This window comes from Hippopotamus amphibius, chromosome 1, assembly GCF_030028045.1.
Source record: "Hippopotamus amphibius kiboko isolate mHipAmp2 chromosome 1, mHipAmp2.hap2, whole genome shotgun sequence".
Lineage (NCBI taxonomy): Eukaryota > Metazoa > Chordata > Mammalia > Artiodactyla > Hippopotamidae > Hippopotamus > Hippopotamus amphibius.
Genome location: NC_080186.1, coordinates 118,939,265 through 118,964,482, shown reverse-complemented (window position 1 = coordinate 118,964,482; position 25,218 = coordinate 118,939,265). Strand labels below are relative to the sequence as shown.

Genomic DNA, 25,218 nt, shown 5'->3' with positions numbered 1-25,218 from the left:
TCCTCCACTCCACAAGAGGCTAGGAGCCGGGAGAAAGAGGCAGTCCGGCGGCAGGGGCCACCCGAGCAGGACCTCCTCCCCACAGAAGCCGGGTAAGTGGCCATCCATGCGGGAGGGTCCTAGCCCCTCAGGCATCTGGGCTGGGGGTGGGAAGGGATTCCCCTAAAATCAGTCAGGGCGCCCTACCTTCCTACTTTGCCCACTGGCTAATGGAGGCGGGTGCAATAATCACAGAAAAGAAAGGCTGATCAAAGATTTAGGGGGTGACCAAAAGGGACGAGGCCTGCGTATGAGGGGTTGCTGACAGAGTGGGGTTTCACCTCCTGCTTCCCCCATCTGTGTATTGAGGTAAGCAGAGGCAGGGCCCTGCCCAGCTGCCCCAGAGAGCCTCTTGGTCCCCCTCCTTCCCTTAGCCCCGGCCAACCAAATGGCAGACAGCTCGCTAAGTTTGTCAATGGGATTCAGGGGGGCTTTAGGGTCACGGTGCTACTGATCCTATTAATCCGCCCCTCCCTTCTCTCCTCCAGACAGGGCCAACATCTTAATGCTTGCAACCAGAGGAGAGGCAGGAAGGAAGCCTGTAGTAGAGATGTGAGGGAAGAGAAAGAATGGTTCTGTATTTGGACTCCCGACCTTCTTTCCTCGCTCTGGCTCTTATTTCTCTCTGCCCCAAAGACTTCAGGTTTTAGGGGCGGACAAAGTCTGAGGAACGGAGGTGACTGGGGGTTGGGGAAAGAGCCACATCTCCAAAAAGGTGGAGACCAGAATTAGGAAACAGCATTGATAGCATCTTGAGTAGTTTTCCCCATTTTCCTTGCTTGTCTCATGAGCTGGGAGGTGGGAAAGGGGCTGAGGGGAGTTCAAGGGCAAGTGAGATGTTGGGGGCAGAAGCTTAGGTTCAAAAAGGGGAGAGACCCTTCTTCTAGCCCTTATGTGATCCCTCTGATGGTGGTCTTTTAATATCTTGTTTTTTAAGAAGGGCCAGAAGAGATGGAAAGAAGGCATTATTCTTATCCCTAGTCCCCACCCCCATGGTGCTTTCTGGGAGACAGGTGGGGACGCTTGTGGGGTAGTAGAGGCTGGAGGCCAGCAGATTATTTCTGGTACCCCAGAGGCCAGATTTCTGGGAGAGGCTGAGGTTGCCAGCCACCAAACAAGCACACACATGTCCCGTGCCTCCTGGGGTGTGGTCCTGGTGACCACATCCCCCTAGACATTGCATGCGGGGGGGGGGGGGGTAGGGTGGGGAGCAGGGCAGAGGTCAGCAAGGAGAGGTACAACTGCTCCAGGGACCCCATGACTCTTTTTGTTTAGGGTGAAAGAGGGAGCCAGAGACTCCCCATCTGTCCTTGTGCTTATTTTCTAGCAAGTTGGGGGTTGAGGTTGGCCTCCTCTTTGCTATGAAGATAAGCATTTCAGACTGAGACATCCCTTTATGAAATGGATGGGCGAGCAGAGCTGAAGCTGGAAGTTAAGTGGGTACTTGTGGGTGTTAGAAGTGGGGAGGGGGCATTCAAAACACCCCTCCTAGAAATAAGCCTCGGATTTAAGGCTTATCCCTGCTGCCCAGCCTTCCATTTTTTCTGGCTTCCTCTGCATTTAGGTAGATTATCTTCCTGACTTAAAAAAAAAAAAAAAAAAAGAAGAGGAAGAAGAAGAAGAATTCGTTGTGGAATTGAGTTTGAGGTAGAAGGATTCACACATACATACGATGACACTTCTTAGTATTTTAGGAGCTGGGCTGCCGATGGTATACATGTCATTCCTGAAAGCAAATACTGGGAAAGTGAGACTATAAAATATTGAGACTGTGTTTCACATGCAACATAAATTTTTTTTTAAAAAAGCTGCTTCGTATTCACCCCTTTTGTATATGCGAGAAAGAGAAGAAGAAGAAGAGAGGGAGAAAACTGATAGCTACAGGATATGTCTTTATGGGTCCTTAGTGATCTGCATGGGTAGATGATAGGTAGTTAGGTAATGATGAGAAGGGGGAGGAAAGCTAAAGACATAACATTATTGACAGTATCTTAAGTGCATAGCCCTTTATAGTTTACAATGCAGTTACGTCTGGGTAGACAAAAATAGATGTCTGACCCCAGATTCTTCATTCTATCCTGAGCATGCTTTCTGGTACTTGGTTAGCAGCAGGAATCTGTGAGAAGGTGGCAGCCATTGGGCAGGGAATTACTCCTCTAGGTTTAAGTCAGAAAGGCCGTAGCACCTCCAGAGGCTCAGTTCACACCCTGGGGCTGGTGGGTTTTGGAGGGAGGTGGAAGGAGATTGTGAGCATGGGCCTGGGTTAGAGTCGTCCAGGAAGGATGGAGCCGGAGAGGCTCAGGCCAGGGGCCCTGCCTTCCCTGAATGTCTAGGCTTTTCTCTTTCAGCTGTCTTCCTGTGCAGCCTGGAGCTCTGGCAGTTGAAGAGGGAAACCTAGACTGTCTGGGTCCTAAAAACACAAGATTAGGAGAAAAGGAGTTGGTGAGAGAGTGTCAGGGAGACTGGTGCTAGGGAAAAGACTGGAGCCACTCAAAAGACTGTAACCTTTGTATTCTCCTCCTTGACAGGAGCTGGGCATCCGAGAAGAAGCAGCCTCATTTGTTTCTGGTGTCATCGTAGGTGTCCACCTTTGGCTTTGGGGGTATTTATTTTCTTATTTGTTTGTTTTTGATGGTGGTGTTGGGGGCAGGGGTGGAGAAAGAACTTGGCTCTGCAGTCACCTGGGTTTTCTCCTGTTCCCTATACCTCTCTACCCCATGCCCTGTCTCTTCTGGCTTTCAGCCCCTGATTTTGGTCTATTCCAATTGCAGTAAGACCTGTGCAGTCATTAATAATGGGAACGGAACACGGTGGCTTAGGAACGAAGGCCACCCCGCACCCAGTTCCGTGAGAGAGAGGAGAGGCCCTGAGGATTCCAGGGACTCTTTTCCCCTTCTCTCACAGGCTGCTGAGGGCAGACGTGGAGGCCAGTTGACCCGGGGGAGGGGGTTGGTTGCAGAGGAGCAGAGATATCTGTACATGGGTGATAGAGGTGAGAAAGGAGAGGCGTGTGGGTTGTTGGGGGACCTGCAAAGCTTAAGCAGCTGTGAGTGGGGGTGTGTGTCAGGGTGTGTAAGCATTGGGAGGCTGGCACTGCTGGGAGTATCCATAGATATGTCATTGCATTTGTTTTAGTTGATAGGTGTGTGTGCGCGCGTGCATGTGTGTGTACACAGCTCCCTTACATACTCATGCTTTTGCCCCTCAAGGAGGCCATTTGCTGATGGCTAACCCTCTACCACCTCTGTCACCTTGTTCTCACCTTCCTGACTCCATAGAGCTCTCAAGCCAGTGAGCAGTGTGTGAGTTCAAGGACAGAATTGGGAACAGGCAGGGAAGGCATTGCTTAGACAGACCTGGGGCATTCTCGGGCCGCCTCTCAACAGGAGGAAAAGCACTTTGTGGGGAGCGAAGGGTGGTATCTCCAAGGATGAAATCTTCCTGATTATGTCTCCATGTCCTTTAAACTCGCCTGCACATATAGAGATATTTTTTCACAGCTTCCCCATTTTTTTTTTAGTGCCAATTCTTGCTTTTATTTGTTACTATTCCATAGAAAATGCAAATATTCTATAGCAAAAGAATAATGCACGATCACGGCCCCAATAATAATGCACTTCTAACACAGAAATAAATGTCTGAACCCACCCTCTTCCAAATGCAGCTTTCATCTGTATCTTCAAGGCAAATTAACCTGATAATTGAAACGAAGAACAAATATGCTTTTTATTTAATTACCTGAATATTTCAAGAGAGTGGCTTGATGCCAAAATACGTTTTGGAACCCAAATTATAAAGATCCATCCAAGAGCTGCATCCAGAGAGCATACTTCAGGCCATGTTTTTCTTTACATGGGCCTCTTCAGGGACACAGACAATGGGTGGGCATCAGGGCTGTAGGGATACGGGTGAGGACAGGCCCTGGCAAAGAATATATGTTCCTTGGGTATCTGAGACACTTACAGACTCAGATCAGCACCAGGGATTTGGTATGCTCTCTCCACAGTCCTCCAGAATTTCCCTGGAAGGACTTGGGTGGGGTCTGCAGACCATCGCTCTAAGAACACTGCAGCGGAATGTTCTGTGTGCTGGAAGCATAGGGCTCTGCTCCAACTGAGGCCTTCCTAGAGAGACTGAGGCTGTTGGGCCAAGGACGAGGGGGAACAATTGCACCCATGTTGCTCCAGCTGTTAGCTTCTCTCAGGTCTGCTGTATCCAATTCTCCGTAGTAGAAGGGTCTCCTCTGGTCAAAGGAACTGCCGAATAGTCACTAACACACAACGTACAACTCCCCCCACTCCCCTCCCATCCCCACACACAGATCCCATAGGACACACATTTTGTCAATACCCTCCCTCTCCATCCACAATGGGCTCAATCCACATGAAGGCAAACTCAGACTTGCAGACAGATACACACATTCTGTAATCAATTCATCCGTTACTGAAGCATCTACTGTATAGCACAAGGAACTCTGCTCAGTATTCTGTAATAACCTAAGTGGGAAAAGAATCTGAAAAAGAATAGATACATGTATATGTATAACTGAATCACTTTGCTGTACATCTGAAACTAACACAACATTGTTAATTAACTGTACTCCAATATAAAATAAAAATTAAAAAAATTAATTCATCAGTTACTGGGCACCCACCATGCTTCAGGCATAGTGTTAGATGCCATAGAGTCAAATATGTGTGAAATCACCTCTGCCCTTGAGGGGCTGTCTCATTTGCTACCCTTGAATTAGCTTCTCTTTTGAAACTGGAGCAACGTGGCTTGGTATACAAACCAATTCCAGTTAACACGATGGTGGGGAGTTTTCTGCTTCTTTCATGGCTTGTAGCTTCATCTCCATTAGAGTAAAGACGAATGCCCCACTCATCCCTGAGCAGGAGCTGTGGGAGATCAGGTTGTCAAGTCCACCCAGACAAAATCAAGCAAAAAATTACTTCATCAGGAATCTAGGCAGAGAGGGGGATTCCAGGTAGATAGTGCTAGGGCAACTTAGAATAATCTTCATTTTCTTTTGTGCCCCGCCCCCCCTTTATGTTTGGACACTCTGTTTAGACTGAGGTACCTCTGCCGGAGCCAAAGCCATAGTAAGGTGCAAGGGGATGTAGCTCTTTATCTAGCTATTTGGGGAAATTTAGATATGCACCCATTCCTCTCCTGACCTTGGGTTTTGAGGAAGTCCAATTGAGTCTGAATTGGGGCAATAAGGGTGGGGGTGGGTTTCTGTTGGGCAAAAACCCCTTTCTGCCCTCTTCCTTCCGCAACAAAAATATAGCAGTGGCTGAAAGGGAAGGGAGGTTCCTGCTGATCCCAACTGCTTCTTACTAGGCCGTCTAGATGGCCCAGGCCAGGGTAAGGAATTGTGGAGATAAGCTTGGGCCCCACAGAGGACAGGGGACTTGGTTGGAAATTAGTGACAGAGAAGAAAGGGGAGGGTGCTAGCTAGCAAGTCTGCCTCTTTCCCACATGCTGGCCTCAGCCCCCAGGAGCTGGGTGAGGGGAGGACTGAGGGGCAGAAAGATTTGTTTAAGGTGCTTTTAAGAGATCTTGTTGGAGGACAAATGGGGAAATACTTGTAGGGGAAGTTGGTGGTGTGTTTGGAGAAGTGTAGGCTCTATTTAGGATTGCTGGAATGTCTAGAGGATATTGGGTATCCTACAAAGGGGTGTGAGGTGGTATACTGAGAAATATTTGAGGAGGTTTGTAGGCACCAAGAGGCATATGGTATCTCGGGGGGCTGGCATGGGGGCTGCATTTGGGGAATGCATTTGGCAGCACACCAGGAGGGTAGGTTTTAAGCGTGGGGAGGGTTCTGCTTTTCTGCAGCTGTACCCCACCATTGGCTGGTGTGCTTTCAGTTCTGGGTGGGTGAAGAATTGACACTGTGGAAGTTTCTAGAAAGCCTTCCCCTTGGGTAAGGGCCTTGAGACCCTATGGAGGCTGACAGAAGAGGGAAAGGTGTGCCAAGCACAGCCCTGAGAATGCCCTGAGACCTGGGGAAATCAGGCCGTCTTCTTCAGCTCCCTACTGTCATTCTGGTAGGGAAATGGAAGTCCCTGGGCTTTATCCTACTTCAAAGTCCCCTCCCCCCAATCATGCAGCAATTATTCAGACACTGCCCAGTTTTTGAGGGGAGCACCAAATGAACCCCACTGGCATGGCTTGCATCTAACCAAGGCAAATAGCATTCAGGCTGGGCTTTGTCCTAGACTCTGCAGAGCCAGGACACTGGGAGATTAAAACAACCTGCCTGGATCTGATGGCCAAACCCTGCATCCCCTGGAGTGCACCCCTGTTGGTGTAGGATCCCTAGTGATAGGAGCCAACCCACATTAGGCAGATGGACTGGCTCCAGGTATCCAAGTCATAGGATTTTTTTAGAACTGGGGCCCAGAGGAGAGTGGGTGGGAGGATGGGGTAACTCGGGACCAGGAATTAGAACTCCTCCCTGTCAGGCACAGCGGATCAGACGGGGAGCTCCATCTCAGAGGGCTTTGTCAGTCTCCAAGAACCCGGATCCAGCCTGCGGACCGGCGTGTGCCACCCGGATTTGGGACACGGCATTATTCGCGTCTGATTCTCCCGGCCAGGTGAGGAGCCAGGTCGGGAAAGCCCGAACCTGAAACCTTGCTTGGAGAATTTTTCTCCCTGTGACCCCGTCTCTCCAGACAGCCAGAGATGGAACCCCGGGGTTGGGGTGCAGGGCTCGTGGTTGGAGGCGCATAGGGTGGGGGAAGGGAGAGAGAACGCTAGCGAGGGCCTCCAGGGCTGAGTCAAATCTGCGGGTGTTGCCCAGACTAATGCCAGCTGGGATCCCCCAGCCTCCCCTGCCTGGAACTTTGGTGCTGCGAACAAATTTAAGAGATATTCTCATTTCTGCACGGCAAAAAAAGGAGGCCCAGCCTCACTCAGACCCTGCATCTCCCAATAGGAGTCCCAAACTTCCAGGATCTTTCCCTCACTGTTTTGGGTTGAAAACCAACAAGGGAGGTTCCCGTCAGTCCCGGAAGGTTAAGATCACCGTCTGGGAAGGACAAAGAATATCCTGATGAGGGAAGGCAGGTAGAGGTAGAGTCTCCAGTCATTTGATTCTTTTGGGGGAGATATGACCCGATCTGTTGATCTGTTTTCCCATCTTTGAGCTCTGGACCTGGTGCAATGGAAAATGTAGAACCTACAAAAAGAGTGAGGTTGGAGACCAAAACCACAAATGGCAATGGACTGGAGATGGCAGGCAGGTCTCGGGGATGCATCAGGCAGCAAAAGGCTGGGAATCAGCGCACAGACATAGTAGTTCCTCCCCCCGCCCCATTCTCCGGGGTGGGGGGGAGGGCGCCCCAATTGCGAGCTCCGGCTCAACCAGGGAGGGGGGAGGGGCGGAGCCGGCGGGGGAACGAGGTGGTGACGTCAGACTCGGCGGAGCCAATCACAGGTTGGCCTGGGGAAGGAGCGTGAAAGGATGAATGAAAAGTCCGGAGCCGGAGCGCGCCCGGGTCAGAGCCGCGGCAGAAGCTGAGGAGGGAGCTAGGGAAGTGAGGCCCGCTCTGCCCTGCTCGCCTTGGCTCGGCGGAGGCTGAGATCCCGGCGGGCGCCTCCACCCCGGCGTCGGCTGAGCCCTGGCACGGGGGACCCAGGGCCATGACGTTCCGTGGGCGGGAAGGTGCCGGGAGGACCGCGCGGGAGAGCACGGATGGGCACACTGGGCTGGATGTAAGTGGCCTGGCCGGCTCAGGACACGCGGTGGGCTAGTGCCTCGGAATCCTGCGTGCCGGCGCCTCCGGCACGAGGGGCTGGCGGAGCCGCACGCCCTCCCCAGGGCTCCCGGGACCTCCTTGACCGTTCCCGTTCCTGATCCGAACCCTCGCCAACCCTTAGGGCACCTCTCGCTTCGGACCCCTGGCCATTTTCACAGCCCTGGGTGATTTCTGGACCTCTTTGCACAAAGCCATCTCTCTGGGGGGTCCTGCGGGGCCCGGAATTCGGCTCACCTTCCCGGCCCACCTTCCCGGCCCGCCCTCCGCTTTCTTCCCTCTTCCCCATCTCATGGGTGCTGTCTCGCATCCCTTCCCGGGTGGTGTCTCTGCCCTTTCCTTCTCTCCTAGAGAGACTCGCTTGGGAGTCTCTGGGTCGCCTCCCTCCCTTCCCCCTTTGGGTTGCCGGGATTTCCCTGTTTCCTGCTGGGACACCTCTGGGGTTTTACCCTCAAGATCTCGCTGCCCGCTCCCCCATGTAGTCGGCGGCTTGGATTCAGCCCTTTCCCCTGCATGAGCTCCGCTTCGCTCCCACCGCCCTCGAGAGTTGGGAGATGCGGTGGGGCCGGCCCCGCGCCTCCCCCTCTACGACCCCACGCGGAGGCTCGGGCTCAGCTGAAAGCTAAGGCTCAGGCTGTCGGATGCTCCTGGATCTTTCCAAAGGAGGGCAACGCAGACCCCGTGAGGTTTGGGAGGCCGCTGCCGTCTTCCCGGGTGGCACGAAAAGCCCGCGCGTCCCTCCTCCCAGGGACCCGCGGAACTCTGGCTGCGGACTCGAATGGGGCGCGCGAGACCCGGCGTCGCAAGCTTTGGGGATCCGGGGGCGAGGCTCGGACTTCGACACCCTCGGCAGTCGCGTCCTCTCCACGCCTTTTTCGGTCTCTGTCGTGTCTGTATGCCTGTGTCTCGGAGTCTTTTTTTCTCTCTGGGACTCTGTCATTCTCCGCCCCCCACCTCCACCAGGGCACCCTTTCCCCAGCCCCCACCGGCGGGAGACAGAGAGGCTGCGGCGATGCAGCCGAGAGGCTGCGTGAAGAGGCGGCGACGGCAGCCAGGAGGCGGGGTTGGTTGTTATCTTTGGTTATCTAGCTGTATGAGTGGTGTGGAGTCTTCATAAAGCTAGATAACCGAAAGTAAAAATAACCCCATACACTGCGCAGAGGGGCCCCGGGAAAGCTGGCGGCACGGACGGGTGGGGGAGGCCTGAGCGAGGGGCTAGAGCTGCGAGGACCCACAGGCCGTGGGAGGCGAGAAGAGGACCCGGCGGCCCTCGGGCCTCGAGACCGCACCTGGCGGGGCGACTTTCCACCCTCCAACTTCGGTCCGCGCAGGTAGGAGTCGCAGTCCCATTGCACTTTAGCCAGGCGCAAGGCGATCTTTCCTCCCGCCGAGTTGGGGGGTAGCAGGCAAGGGCGCGTGGTTACCTCTCGGGATGGGGCCTTTTCTGGCAGTCTGCGGGTTGGCTCACTGCCGGGGAAGCTGCTCCAAGGGAAAGATCCGTTGAAATCTCGTGGCAGGATTATTCCGGACGGTGCCTGGGGTTCCTGGCCCAGACCTGTCCAGTGGGCGCTGGTGAACGGCTTCCCGCAGGCTATTCACAGCTCTTGCTGGGGCGGGACAGTGTGGGGTAGGTCACCTGAGAAGGCTGGGCTTTGCTTTGACCAGCTCCCCGGAGCCATGTAGGTCTATCCTAGCTTGGTCGGGGGCTGAGAATGGCAAAGTGGAGATAAGCGGAGGTAGGCTGGAAGTACTGGGGGTGGGGGCGGGGTTGTTCAAAAAGAGGACAGGGTGACTGGTGAGCCTTTCTGCGCTCTTTCTCAGCCCCCTTGTTTTCATATTCTTTCCTCCTTCCCACTCAGGACCTGAATCTGATATCTTGAAAAGCTTCTCATGCCAGCTTTGTCTTCACTGACCAAAGGTGTTGAGTTGGGGTCTTTCAGGACACCCTGCCTTCCCATTCCATCCTCACTGTCTTGGAAATCATCTCCAAGAGCAAATGGCCTCAAGGAGCTCAAACACAAAGGAATGTGTAGCTTGGTATTTATGCTACCCAGAGAAAGCAAAGAATTAGAGAGATTAATCAGGGCCTTTCCTAAAAGAATCCATTTATCTGGCCTGACCTAAATATTTTAAGCAAAAGAGTGTTTAGGTGCAGTTGAGCGGAGAATGGTCTAGTCACTTGGTAGGATAAAAGTAACTGTAGCAAAACTAGAAGTAGCCCCCTCTGCACCTATTACCTCTCCCCACCCCAACAATTGTCCCAATATGCCCCCCACCCCACCTCACATTCCAGAACACAGGGCAGGGCAGTAAGGAGTCAAAACAGAGCAGGAGAACTGGACAAATGACCTCGTACTGACTCCCATTTCCTGTGTAAATGTAAAATTTCCTCCCAGGAGCTGATTTTACAGCTAGAAAATTATGATTCAATTATGTGGGAGAAATATTGGGGAATTCAAACTATAACAATTGGGCTTCAGAGAGTCCAGAGTACGTATGTCTTCTTCCTTCCGAGGTTTGGTGGCAAGAGAGATTAACGGCCTTTTTGCTTTTTTTCAGCTGTTTGAAATCCGGTTTTTTGGAGGGAGGGGGCAGCTGAAGACAGGATTAGGGAGAAAGAGAGCGGATTGGGGCAGGCACTATTTAATCCCTAACACCACACGTATTTCCCGGTAACAGCACTCTGCCTCTGTGCTTTTCTCTGATCCTCCAACACTGTGGGGTAGCTGTTATTAACCGCATTTTACAAACAGGAGCCACGGACTCAAATGAGTTGCCGATGTCACTCGATGGTTCCAAATCCAATACTTTTCCTACGTCTCTACTCTAGGCTTGCCTGAGGGGAGGACTAGAGAGGATGAGGTGGGTAGACTGACATGGGGATAAGCTGAACAGGGAGGGAATTCGTGCCTCAGCAGAGGGGGAAACCCACCGAGAGATGCAAGGCCTGGTTGTGAGCACGGGCTGACTTTTTTTTTTTTTTTAACTTTTCGTGTAACGGACTGGAAATGTGTATTTGGAATCTGCTGAGGCTCATCCACAGGAGGCTTAGAACCTAGATTATTGGCCACAAAATATAGGTTTATTTTATCATTGTTGTGTCCCCTTAGCATGTTTGACCACAGGGTCTCCAGAGGAGAACAGAGGGCCTGAGGGAACTGGTGGGTTGAGGGTTTACATCCTATACAACAAGCACATCAATGGAAAGGGGGAAGAGAAGCCAGGAGGGATGTAGGGGTGAGGGTTGGTGCCTGCCTTGTGTGTACATGTGGTTGTGTGGGTGTGTGGACGGGGTTGTCAGGAGGATGACGGGTGACAGTGTTTGTGAGCTGTGTGTCTCTGCTTGTGAGGGTGAGAAACTGAGTGATGTGTGACCCGGTATGAGATTGGATGTATGTGATCTGCGGTGGGTAGGAAGCTCAGATGTGAGATTAGGGATTCCTGGCTACGTATAGCTATAAATCCACTAGAGGAAGGGACACGCTGGGATTTAGGGGGTTTTACCAAATGCAGACATCACAGTGACACCCCTGAGTCCTGCCTTCTGCCTCCCCCAACCTTTATACCAAATAGCACCTCCTCCAGCTAAACCCAATAGGAGAACTGATGGAATGGGAATGTGTGGAGGCTGAGTTGAAAGGAGCCCAGAAAGGCCCACCAATTTCTCTTTTGTATCATCACATCTCTGTGTCCAAGAATGTCTAGGTCTGTTCCTCAGATCATGCTGCATCCACCTATTCCTACTGGAAAACAAATTCAAAGCTGGTTTCTTTACCCATTTCCCTCCTCAGCCCTTTATCCCAATACCCTTCCGTACTGAATTCTGAGTCCAGCAGTACAAAGGAAATTTTCTTCTAAATATGTGTCTCAAGTTTTGCATTTTCACTCACACCCTCACCCTGGGACCAATTTTCCCCCAATCTAGGCATCAAAAGGGTGTTGTTGAAAGGTCCTTACAGTAATAGGAATCATCACCATCAGAAAGCCTAGGGAATGAAAGAGGGTGAGCGAGTGTGGCTGAAGCAAGGGCTGTGTGCAGGTGCCACTCTTTACCAGCCTCAGATCAGATATTCGTACAGCGGGGGTGAGAACTTACCTCCTCAGGGTTGTTACATGGAGCAAATGAAGCATCCTGTATAAAAAATCCTATGTGGTGTGATCCCCACATTTAGAGTAATTCTTAGATTGAAGAGGGGTTCAAGGCTACAGTTTGGAACGACGGTTGGAAAGCATACGATTGATCTCAGGATGCAAAAAGGACACCTTTTTGGTATATGCTCGGCTGAGGATCTCAAAACATTTAAACTTGAGGAAGCTCCTCCTCCTTTTCAGCTTTGGAGTTGAGGAGGGACCCTTGGCACCTGAGAAAGCAGTGTCTGAAGCCTGGGGAGAGGAGGAACATACCCCGGGAAGCCTGTTAAGGGAAGTGGCTGGAGTCCATGTGGCAGAATGACCATTGTATTTTTTTCTCCTTAATGGATCTTACCACGTATTGGTAAGAGTATTTAAGATTGGTAAACTGAGTTATGTAGATAGAGAGACATGGCTTGTGTAAATAATTCCAAATTTATTCTATTAAGCTTCTAGAGTTACTAAAAAGAATTTATTAAACTAAAGGACCAGTTAGGTAGTGACAATAATTAACGAACCACAGAGAGTTCTATTAGCATCCAGACTTCATTGCTGAGTGAATTTAAGAAGGGGTGTTTTGGGGGACTTCCCTGGCAGTCCAGTGGTTAAGACTCTGAGCTTCCAGTGCAGGGGGCACAGGTTCGATCCCTGGTCTGGGAATTAAGATCCCACATGCTGCGCTGCGCAGCCAAAAAATAGAGGGGGGTGTTTTCTGTTCTCTTGCCTCCCAAACCCCCACCTTCCTAACTGCTGACTCTTGATTCCCAAGATTGATAACTCACCAAAAAGCACAGGCCCCTCTGCATTCTCCCATATCTGGAAGTCCTGAGGTCTGCACTTCCCAAGGTTTGGGAGTTGGAATACTGATATTTATTTCTTCACCTCCTTTCCACCCTGATGTTCTGGGGATATTTGACCTTTCCATTTACCTTCCTTTGCTGTTGAGACCTCAGAGATCTTGAGTGGTTATAGCACTGTCTCATCCAGAGGCAGGGTGTGCCAACTTCCCTAGTTAAATGAGTTTAGGTTAATGCTTTAAAATCATTGGAGGGCAAGCGTAGACAAAACTATAAAAATATTCTTGGAGCTTTGAAGAGAATGAAGAGCAGGGTTATGGAAGGTAAGTGTGGGCCAGTGCATATTTAGATGGGAGAGAGGTAAGAGGAAAGGGGAACACTTCCTTGCCACCCAGGCTCTCCCAGGGCTCAGAGTGACACCCCCCCTCCTCCTGCCCTAATCCCCCCATTAAGGCTGCCCTGAGTTTGTTATGACAGCGGCTGAAGGCAGCTGAATTGCTGTTTGCTGTGTCTGCTAATTGGACTGAAGGGTTGGAATCTGGACACTGAAAGAGACCATTGTTGCCGTTTACCTTCCACAACTGCCTCCCTGGGGACCCTCTGGGTGAAGGGGAACAGCATGCCCTCAGGGTCATTGCACCCATTCCCTGTCTGCCCAAGGGGTTGGGGTGGGGGGAAAGGTCATCTCATTGACTTGGAGTGGCTTGAGCTTCCACAGTGCAGAAGAGACAGACTCAGCACCTGAATCGGTCTCCAGGCCAGGCCTGGGGCCATTGGGAACTCCTAGGAGAGGGGAGGTTACTGTTTGTCCTTCTCTTCCCTATTCATTCCCTTCTTCAGGGGTCTTAGCATTGCCTCTCCCTCCAGTTGATCAGGCTTAACCCTTGAAATGTTTCTTATTTGCTTTCTTCCAGACCAGTAACTCTCAACTTGGTTATGCACTAAAATCACCCAGGAAGCTTTTTAAAAAATACTGATGTTTGTGTCCAGTGTATCCCAGAGTACCTGAGAATGAGGCCTAGGCATCAGTGGTATTTAAAAGCTCCCTTGGTGTTTCTAAATGTGCAGTTAGGGTTAAGAACCACTGATGTAGGCTCATCTCTCTGCCTGGGAAACACACACACACACACACCTGTGCACATGCAGGCAGGCACACACATGCCCTTTCCTACCTTCCCTACCTTTCCAACCCCCCAAGCTCCTAATAGCTATAATACTATCAGGCAGATTGTGTATCCCCCTCATCTTTATTACTAAATTCCTCGTAGGAGGCTTAGAATTTAGGGTGGAACTTAGAGGACTGTAATCTGTCAACTACTTCAACCTGAGCTCTACCCCAAGGGCAAGAACTATGACTCCATCTCCCTGTGGGTTTCCAAGCAGGATCCAGATGAGGACTGAGCTAATCTGGGACACTTAAGTCATTAGGGATGAAGGTGTGTGAGTTTCAGAGTTTCACTGACTCTTGATCTCTTCCTCCCCCAAGGTAGTATTGGCTATTTGGAGCTCTTCTGAGAGGAGAAACTTCCTTCAGAAGTACGTTTGCCACTTTCTTTACTGTTTCCAAATGTCTCTGCTTCTTCTCTTCCCTTTAGCTTCTCCTCTGGGGTGGGTGGGTTCTGCACCACCCTCCTGCCCTGTTTCCTCCACAAGGGCACCGGAGCCGCATCCAGCACCACGGACAGCTCCCTGGCGGTGAGTGAGGTGGCTGAGCTGACCCCCTTGGGGAGGGTTAGGAGGGTATCCTCCTGTCTGCACGGTTACATATTAAAGACTCTAGAATTTTTAATCTTTGGGAGTTGTTTGCAGGCAGCTGTTGAGTCTCAGGGAGAGGAAAAGGCTGAGGGCATTTGCTATTCCATCTTCAGGAAATTGGGTTTGTCCACTTTGGGGAACCTGAATGAGAGGGCTCCAGCAGTAGGAAGGTTGAGAGTTAAATTTCAGGAAGAATTTAATTTAAGCTCATGTAAGATGCAGAGTGTATGGATCAGGTAGAGCCTTAGACAGCATCAGCTCTATATCCCTCATTTTACAGATTCCCAAGAGAGTGGAAGAGGTATGACCAAAGTCATTCAACTGGTTAGTGGAAAGGCCAAGATCCAGACTCCTGGTTTCCAGCCTGGCTCTGCTTATTGTATCTGATACAATAAGGAGTCTCCCTGCCTGAGCTGGGTGGAGTTTCCCTGCCTGAGTTGGGTGGAGCAGGCCTATTGCTGGTAGGTAGAGTTCACAGGTTGCCCCATACAGAAAAGGACAGGATGCCTGTCTGGGCATGTGAGGTGTCCACACAAGCCAGGAAGAGATGGAACTGACTGTTATCTCTGTCTAGGGAGGCTCAGAAGGGTGGCCTCAGGGAGAAGCACAGGAGAAAGCATACCTAGCAGGAGATAGCAAGCCCATAGGAGAAAAGGCAAGGGAGCAACCATCTGCCAGGGCAAAGAGGGCAGTGGATGGCCACAAGGAGTCTCCAGAGGCCAGCAAGAGTCACGCAAACTGGAGCGGGGCCTGGGAAAGGCCCTTCTGTGTGCCCAGTTCTGCTCCCCCAACACCGCAAGCCTAGAAACAAAGGGGCCATTCTCTCTAGGATTTGATGCCGCCATCCCCGGCTGGCAGTGCCAGGTGGTGGGGGCATCTGGGGGTGTCAATCCATTCTCCCCCCCAACTCTCTAGGTCCTCTGGGGCTGGATGTTGGGGAGGTGGGTGTTTCATGCTATGTTGCCATGGCAACCACCACAACCCCCACCTTCCAAAGCACAAAGAGAGACAGCTTGCACCCCCACCCCCAAGAAGAACCTGGGTCTCGTTGGGAATCTTCCCTTGGGAATCCTCCTTTCTGATGCACAAGCCATGGCATGCATAAGCATCGCCCTCTTTTCAGCTGAAGGTTCAGCCATCAGCAGACCCTATAGGCAGGAAGGCTGGTACGTCCAGAGTCTCTGGGCAAGGTTGTGTAAGTGAGTCCCTTGTACTTAACCCTCTCTCCTCCCAAGCTCTCCTGTCCCTCACCTATAGCCAAGGCCATCCTAGACCTTCTCAGCTGAAGGACGGGGCCTTGACCTTCTACTCTTTCCCAGAAGTGAAAGACACCTCACTACTCCCAGCAAGCCCCCAGGCTGTGGGAACGGGGAAGAGGGGGTCATTCCTGCCACCCTCCATCTGTACCCTCCGCCATTACTCATTAGGCATTCTGCCCCCTCCTTCCGCTTGTTAAGCCTGATTTGCATACATTTGCATAATACAACTCATTTGCATTCCAGGAGGCTCTTGGTAGGAGCCAGGAAAAATGGGGAGAGGGGCTGGAGAAGAGAGAAAAGGGGGGAGATTTTGTTTTCATCAAAGTGTGTGTGTTTGTGGGGGGAGGTGGCAGGAAGAAGACAGAAATAAAAACTCACACTACTTTCTTTCTTCCCTTCTGCCCTCCCTCCCTGAGCTAGACTCAGATGCCAAAGAGAGATGCCAAGGGGCCGGCTTTTCTGTCCTTTTTTGTCTTGCTTCCTCCGGCCTTGGCTCCCCAGCCTGGCCCCCCACCTCGCTGGGCTCTGGCTTCAGAAAGAAAGGGGCAGGGGTAGGAGGCAAGGCTGTGGGAACGGAAGCAGAGGGAGAGAGGGATGCCACCATCTTAGGTAGCCGGTGCCTATGAAATAGCTGCCTCTGACAGGTGCGGGCAGAGAGCCAGCCCTGCTTGGTGGACGTGCAGGGAGGTGAGACCATAGGAAGGACTTTCTGGCTGACCAGGAACATTGCTGAGTCTTCCTACTAGTGGAATTGGGAGAAGAGGATGGGGAGAGAAGGAAGGAGGAAGTGTTGAGGCATGGCAGCCCCAGAAGAGATGTGAGTCTCACGTGAGCAGGGGTGGTAGAGGGGTCTCTGTGTTGAGTTTCGTTCCAGACCCCTCATGAGTGCCAGTGGTTAGAGGACTTGGAGGACTATGAATAGTGTAAAAAAAAAAAAATACTGGAGGAATCAGAACTGAGAGTATCAACAGAAGGAGAAGTGGGGCTAAGGTGTGGGCAGGGAGGATCATCGTTTTGAGGGTTTCTCTGGGGTCTGTGAAGGGCCACTTGCTATGTACTTGAGGTGAAGTCCCAAGTCTTCTCACCTCAGCCCATCAGTCTGGCTTCCACTTTCTTAACTGGTGAAACCTATGCTCTCTCCAGCCACTCACACAGACTTTTCAACTGGACCCAGAGGCCCTTGCTCAAGCCTGGTGACCTCTGTGGGACATTTCACACTGATGGCCATTTCATACTGATGTCTTCCCTTTTGGCCTTTGGTTCTTCTGTTATATTCCTGATTATTCATTCTGGGTTCGAGTCATTCAGTCCTCTGGGTAGATAGGTTCTCCAGCCAGAAGTGTTTCCCAGGGTTCTGCTATCAACTCTTTGTTTTTTCCTTTCCACTTACACTCTTTCTCTTTGATCATTTCAACCATCGTTGGAACTATAAACACTCATTCATTTCTCTAAGGTCCAGATTTGTACCCTAACTGCTACCTGTGGTCCTGCCTTTAGCTCCCAGATCAGACTGGAGTGGTGTATCTGATTGGCTAAGCCTGGACCACATGAACAGGACCTGGCTGCAAGGAAACCTGAGAAAATACCCATGCTTTTGGCTTCCATAGTGGCATATAAGTACAACCTCCCTCCAAAACTCATGAGATGGCCACTCCCCACACATAGGGAGGGCATTCAGAGGCTTACTCACTCAGCATTGTGCTTTAAGTCTCGTCCTACATTCCTGCTTCCCTGCCTCTATCAATAGCATCATTAAACTTCTAGATCCTCAGGTGCAAATCCTGAGAGTTATTCCAGATTTGCCCTCTTCCTTCCCCTTCATCCAGATCAGTCACATCAGAATCCATCACTTCGTCCTTTGTAGCGCTTCTCACATCCATGCCTTCCTTTCCCTTACCCATATCTCCACGTCAGCTCATTCATTGAACAGGCACTGATTGGGTGCCGGCTGTGTGCCAGGTGCCATGTTGAAGAGGAAGGTGGAATATAAAGCTACTTTGAGGGCCTAGCAGCCTACTGGGGGAGGCGGACATGAATAATTACAAGACAGTGTGAAGGCTGCTGTCCTAAAGACCCGTACAAGGTGCTGTGGCAGCATGGGGGCCGGGGCCCTGGGACACCTTAGGGGAGTTAAGGGAGACTTCCTGGAGGGGGCCAAAAGATAAGTGATAAAGTAAAGGGGATAAAAGTGATCAAAGGTAAGCAGGGGGTTAACAGTCTAAAGAATTTGATGAAGTGCGTGGTGGAGAGTGGATAGCATTATGTGAAGGCAAGGAGGTAGGAAAGAACCTGTTGTGTCAGGGAACTAGAGTGTCCATCTGAGGCAGTCTGGACTGGGAGGAGGTGGGAAATGAAGGCAGAAGTTCAGTTATTAAGAGCTTTATGTGCTTCACCAGGGAGGCTGGATTTGATAGGGGCACTGGGAAGTTCGCTGGCAGCCTCAGAGACACTGGGTGGAGTATGGCTCCGGCAGCAGCAGTAACCACCTCCAGGACGAAGGCGGAAACCCGAATCACGCTGCCCGCTGAGCCCAGCAGCAACCAGATATTTAACTGGCTCTTGGCTGATTCTGAACAAATGGAGGAACATGAAAGGACTGGGAGCCACCTGAAGAAGGGTCTTTGCCTCTCCCCCTCTAGAATTACCATCACTTCCTCTCGACCACACCCACCTGCACACTTGGGGCAGGCTCAAGGGAGCTCCCTGGGAAGATGTGTGGAGAAGCCAAGGGTGGTCCCCAGCCCAGTGAGTGCCCTGCGGTTGGGACAGGAGATGGGCCTCTGGGGACTGGAGTGAAGAACAGAGAAGTTCAGTCCTGGAAACTTCCTGGAGGAGAGAGCATGAGAAGGGGTAGGATCCAGGGGTGGGCCAAGGCTCTGGGGAGATTCTTCCTAGAGAAAGGGTGAGAGGCTGGAGAGACAGATGAGGAGAGGATGAGGCCACTGCCAGCCACTAGGGTAGAATGTAAAGGGGGTGCCGCCTGCCGCCCCTCCCCCAGGCACAGCCTCTGCACAAAGACCTCTCTGTGAGTGGCTGTGTACGTCGCTCTGTCAGGTGAGGGGGCTTAGCTCCCAGGGCCCAGTGGGGGTGGGCTGGAAAGGGGTTGGAAGAGGGGAGGGGGAAGGGCTGGCCTCAGGCTTTAACCAGGGCCTGGAAGGAAACGGAAGCTGAGAATGTGCCAGGTCTCACAGTGAAGCCACGGTGGAGCCGTTCCCAGGACAGGCTCCTCTCCAGCACCAAGGCCCTGCCCCTGCTCCGTCCCCGTGTCTTCCCAGGTGTAACTCCCATGTCACCAGGCCTGTCCAGCCTGCCTTCCCCAGCTCTCCATGCCCTCCCACAGTGCCTCTGCAGCGGCCCCACCCAGAGCCTCTCTCTTCTTCCCAGCATAGAGTCCCCTCCAGCTCTGCACAGAGCTCCCCCTCCAGGGAGGGATATACGGAGAGGGTAGAAATTCAAGATCCACCAGAGCCCGAAAAGGTGTCCAAGATCCCCTCAGTCTCCACACCCAGGGGAGGTTTCTCTCCTTGCCTGGCCTCAGCGCCACTTATGCTAATCGGTGGTGTGAGTAGACCTCCCCTACCCCCGACCCCTCATTGTGTACACTGTCCCTGCTGATAGAAGTTTGGATTTGGGGCACTGGAAGTGGTAGAATGACAGTGAACACACCTCAGCTGGCAGATTGCTCACAAATGTAATAGAGGGGCTCCGTCCACAGGAAGAACAGCAAAAGAAGGAGGTTTTGGATTTTGACTCTGGAATAGGACAGGCCGGTCAAGATACAAGCTCTGTCTTCCGTCCCTTACTAGCTGGGTGGCCTCAGGCAAGTCACTCATGGTCTTTGGATCCTAACTTCTTCCACGGTTATCCTGAGGATCAAATAGGTCGGTGTGGATGAAAGCGTTTTGCAAGGCTGGCTGCATGTCCAGCTTCCATTCTAAATGCTGAGGGACACGGAGTTAGAGGGGCCACGATAGGCAGGTGGGGACAGACAAGGAAGACCTCCAGAGTTTGGAAATAAGGGAGCGGGTTGCTGGGGAGGAGAGGGAAGGGACTCTGGGTGCAAAGCGTGATGAAGACCGTCTGGGAAGTGTGGCTGGGCTCCGTGGACTGGCTGGAGCTCTCTGGTCTCAAGCAGGTGAGCATCTTGCTGAGACTGGTTTGGGAGGCACTTGTTAACCACTAGGCAGTGAAATGGACTCCATGACCACAGCTTCTTTCATCCTTCTCAGGAAGAACTTCCCACTGGCCCTGTGTGAATTCTGTCCATCAGTTCCGGGAAGAGAGGAGGGGTGGAGTGAAGCTTGATTTCCCTGCATTGCAATAACCCACCCTGCTCCCTCATCTCAATGTTCTCCACAGGGAACATTAGCCAGACGTTGTGACCTTCCACGGAATGTGTACAAAATGGTACCTCCAAGCCTGGCCGCTTAGGACCCTGATTTTACGGTTCCTCAGCATTGTCAGGAGTGAGCTGAATTCAGACCAATTTAGATCTCCAGGCCGGTGGGCCAGGGAGACCTTGAGCAGGGGGGTCTTTTGTCTCTAAGCCGCTGTCCCTTGTTGTACAAGCAAGCGGCGGGAGGAGGGGTGGTTTTGGCACCATCCCCCACAGAGAGCAGTGGAGACTTTAGGCCTGGAGGGAAGGGCCAGGCTGAGGCTGGCATATGGAGGGAGAGCCCTGGGCACAGGGGGCATGAGCTTCACCCAGCTGGGGCTACCGTCTGTTGGGTTTGTCCATCTGGTACCAGCTGGCTTACCGGCACTGCTCCCGCAACCAACCAGACTCCTTCTTCTGCTGTTACCATGGCAATTGGCCGCCATCTTGTACTCGGGGCGCTATCTCATATCTGGATGTTCCCATGGGGTTCCTGGAGGATGGGAGGTAGGTCTCCAGGGGATTTCATCCCTCCTCTTGGTATCTGTCCAATAAAAATTCATATTAATATATGATTTTTTAAAATAGCCAAAAAGAAGGCTTACTATACATCAGGCTCTGCTAAATACTTCCTATGTGTTATTTAATATGGCTAAGAAGTCATTAATGAGATAAAATTTAAGAGGTTCCCACCCAGTTACCTGTTTCTTTGACAGACTTTTCCTCTCTCCAACCAGGAAATTCCATGATCTTGCTTATTCCTGTCTTGGGAAGTCCTTTCTAATGTCTAACCAAGATCTGTGCTGCTGAAGTACCAGTTCTTTGACCCTTGGCTTCACATGGCTAATTTGAGAGGTAAGGAAGGAACTGCCACCCAGCTTCAGTCACTTTTTTGAGCTTCCTGGACTGTAGCTGTTGGGATAGGGAAACTGAGACTTGGCTAGATGGGTGAGAGGCTCACGTGCCCCTTAAAGACTTGGAGGTCCCAAGTCTAGAATCTTTTGTTTAGCGACGTGGAGTCAGTGTCACAAAGTGCTTTGAAATTTCTCTTCCTTGCCCCCATCCCCACCCAAAGAAAGAGGCAGGGAGCCAGAGACCACTGGAAAGTGATAGTCTCCTAGGCTGGGAGGTGGTGGGGGTGGAAGGCAGTCTTCCCCCTCCAGCCAGCGGGGAGGCTCCACCAGCATCTCTGAGAGACCCTGGCCTGGTGAGAACTCCCTCCCTCTGGAGCTCAAGCAGAAGGCCGAGAGTGGTCACCTTGAGCTAGAGGGGCACCTATACAGGGCACTGAGCCGGGGCCAGCTTCGCCAGGGAATCTTGAATGAGGAGCAGGTGAAGGGAGAAAGGAGGCCCGTCTCGACTGAGGAAGCATGGGCTGGCAGGGAGGGGCCCGGGATCATTTATGATATCGTTGTTCCCCGCCCCACTTTCCCAGCCCCCACCCTCTTCCCAGCCCCCTGCTACTGTACGGTTGCTAGGAGAGGCTCCCTCTGTCTGGAGCTGGGAGGGTGTAACAGGCGGAGACTGTTCCATCTGGACTCCTCCTCCCCCACCCAGCGGAGGGCACTGCCCTGAGCTTCATCTACCGCCCCTTCCTGGGCCCTGACGGATAGCCGTCTCCTCTGTTGTTCCCCCACATCCAGCCAGCCTGGGGCTAGCAGGGTTCCCAGACACGCTGAGGATCTGGAGCAAGGAGGGAAAGGGAGCTGTGGAGGCACTGAGAGCAGCTGGCTCACCTCGGGGCCTCTGGGGGCCAGCCCAGGCTGGGAAGAGGGCCTGGGGGCGGGGGGGGGCGGGGCTGGAGGGGGGCAGTCAGGGACACAGGCATCAAGGAGCCCAGGCTTGAGGGAGACTGAGTCCTCACCTTTGGGGAGCCTCCAGTTTGATGGATGAGGCCGACCTCCCATCCCCACCCCTCCATAGTATGGTCAAGGTCAAGGTTGGGGACTGGCAAAGGCGGGACTGGGTTGGGGGCAGGGAAGGGGAAGGAGGAGGTGGGTCAGGGAGGAAGGAGGCAAGTCCGGAAAGTCTGAGAGTCTAGGTAGGAGGAAGGTGACACGGATCTGAGCAGAGCTGGGCAGCGCAGGGGTGTGGCCTAGATCCCCTCCTCTTCCAGAAATTCTCTTCTCAGATTTTAAAGCCCTTGGAGAAGTCGGGTGAGCTGAACTTTGGGGGCTCCCAAGTCCAGGTGGGGCAGGAAAGGACTGCCGTGACCACAGCTGTGCTTCTGCCACCTGATTTGTGTGTAGTCCCTACTGATTTTCTTTCCTAAGCACAGCTTCCCTCCACCCCAGGAAGGAAGGAACTGACCTGGATTTGGCACCCAGTTGCTTGTGTAAGCGCTGTCTTAGCCATTGTCCCCATTAATCTTGCGATGGTCCTGAAAACTGGGGGATACTGTCTCCACTTTACAAAGGCATGGTCAGAGCCCCAGGTCACAGGACTAGTAAGTTGGGCTGGGCTTCAGATGGGGCTCGGTGGATCCCAAAGCATGTGCTCTCTCCCTCCCCTGTGCTGACTTCCTGCAGAACGTGTTCCAAACACGATTGATCGAGATCAGAGGGACTGAGAGGAGAGACAAACCAGATAGACAGGGGGACTTCTCCACATGTTCTCAGGAGAGGAAGCGGCACTTCTTCTCAGGTGCAGGAGTGAAGTCTAAGGAATGCTAAGAGTCCTTGCAGGTTAAAGACAGGACTGGGGAAGAGGCCACAGGAGCTGTAGAAGTCACCAAAATCTTTCCAGGTTGGTCCCTGGCCAAGGAAATATGCTTTCTGTCTTCGTGAAGCAAATCCCCTGGGCCACCGTCTAGCCTCTCACCTGTTTGGGATCTGAGTTCCTGCCCTGGGCGTTCCCCTCTCTGCCTCCTCTCAGCCCCCAACATCTGCCATGGCCCTGGCTGGAGCACCTAGAAGACATGCCTAGACTCAGTCACTGTCGTGGTAGCCCCCTTCTTCGTGGAGCCCTCCCTGGTCTCTCGCCTTTCCTGGCCGCTGGACACTTGCCCTCTGCCTCCTGCGGAGGTCTCCATCCAAAGAGAAGTTTTTCAATCTTGGCATTTTTTTTTCTTTTTAGACCAAAAAAGAAGAACCTACTTCACCCAGTTGGCTTGGGTTCCCTCTGAGAAGCCATCCTGATTGACTGAAGGATAAAGCTAAACTCCAGCAAACTGAGTGGCTCTTTCAAGAAGCCTTTGAGCAGGATAGAAGTGGGGAGGCCCTAGCCTCCAGCCTGGGCAGCCCATTGTACCTGGAGCCACCTGGGATAAGACTGCTTCACCCTTGCTCCGGGGTCTACAAGCTGTCTGTCTCAGCCCGTCCTGGTTTCTCTTGTGTTGTCTGAGCTGAGACTCCTGAGATGGAAGTTCCATCTCATGTCTAATAAAGACTCTTGAATATTGAACAATAATACTCGTGGTAGTGGATGTACCTGGGCAGGGGAGGGGCTGAACGAGAGACCCATGCTATAGAAGCCACCACTGCAACAAAAGGGGGAAGCCTCACTAAGACAGAACTCCCACCTGTGGGGGGATGGGCTGGGGAGGAAAGATCTCCTTGGCTCCTTCCACCTCTCTGAGCCACCCCAAGGCTCCTGGGAACAACATCTATGATCAGTCCCAGCTCAGAGCAGTGGCTGACGCTCTCAGCCAAGGAGGCCCCTAGGTGCCATTCCAAGGACCAAGAGAATGCGAGAGGGTGGGTTGCTCCCCGGAGAGTGGCTGTGTGGGAGGTCACTGGGCGGCCCTCTGTCTCAGCCACAAAGGGACATATCCTTAGAAATGTCCTCCAGGGTTTGAACAGACCAGAGAGAAAGAGCACCTCTGCCTCACAGGGCCACCCACTCCTGCTTCCTCTCTGTCCACCCTCAGTAGAGACAGAAGGGGATGAATATGCCTAACAGGGATTCAGGTTATACACCAGGTAGGACTTCCCAACAATACTTGGGAGGGAACCTGAGGGAGCAGGGGAACCACAGCAAGAAGGAGCTGTGCTCTTGGCCTCATTGCCCCCACAACACAGCTGTATAAAACATGCTCCCCCAAAAGATAGCGCCCCCCCCCCATCTCTAGAGAGTTCCTGCTGGAAAGTGTTGGCAGAGTCCAGAGTGCCAGCCCCTTTTAAGCTTTCCACCACTCCCTGAGAAGTCCTTCCTCCCATCTAATGACAATCCCTTCATGGAACTACAGTTTGAATCCTGGAATTTTTCTAAATAAAAAGGCTTAAGATAATACACATGGTACAATTCCACCAGCACAAAAGGGAAAGTGTGCCTCGTTCCCTCCCCTGTTCCCAGCCACCCACCTCCTCTCCCAAGAGGCAACCACGGGTGCCTGGGTCCTCCCTAAAATACTCCGTGCATCTGAGCACATATGTCTACACACCCCTCCCCTTCCATCTAAACACTGACCGCAGCATTTTTAGCTTCTCTAGACCAGGGCTCCGAGCCTCAGGTCAAGATGAACCACAGGGGATACTTGCATCTGCTGAAATCGCACACAGAATGCTGGCTAGGCACCTGGGCATAAGTTCCAGGAAGAAGGAATGTAATAAGAGCCACCTGGTCTAGCCCAGCTCCTCATTTTACAAAGGAAACTGAGGCCAGAGAGGGGAAGGACTGTGTCCAGGATCCTCATCATGGTGGAGGCCTGTCAGGAAGGGTCCAGGCTCCTTTAACCTACTTTCCAAGGAGCCCCAGGATCCCCCACAAGGACAGGGTCTAGGAGTACTAATTTAGGCCAAGGATGCAGCCAGGAAAAGGCAGTTCCATTTGTATCACAATCTGGCATATTTGAGGGGCGGAGTCTGGGCTCACCAGGCTTGGCAAGTGCTTCTGAGTTTCCCAGACCGCCTTTCAGGATCCTTCCCGGTGCCCAGCCTTGCCAGGACCCATCGCAGCCCTGGGGCTCAGTTCTCGGAGGGGGACTGCATGCAGACAGGGTCTGGCCTGGGATCTGCAGGAAGGAAGTTGCCCAGGTCTGCTCTCCCCTTCCTCCTGCTTCTGTTCGGACCCTGGAGCCTAGGAAGCAACCTTCCAAGGCTTCCTTACCCTCTAGGTTTGGGGGACCTGGACAGGGAGAAGCAGCTGGTGACTGGGGT

General features: G+C 52.5%; 1 long non-coding RNA gene across 1 annotated transcript; it reads left to right on the top strand.

Annotated features, from left to right (window-relative positions):
• LOC130861400 (uncharacterized) lies at positions 1-23,436 on the top strand. Its single transcript, XR_009055571.1, has 4 exons — positions 1-92; positions 2,568-2,641; positions 20,860-20,977; positions 23,198-23,436. It is a non-coding gene; the product is annotated as an uncharacterized LOC130861400 (long non-coding RNA).
• Positions 23,437-25,218: the final 1,782 nt, after the last annotated feature.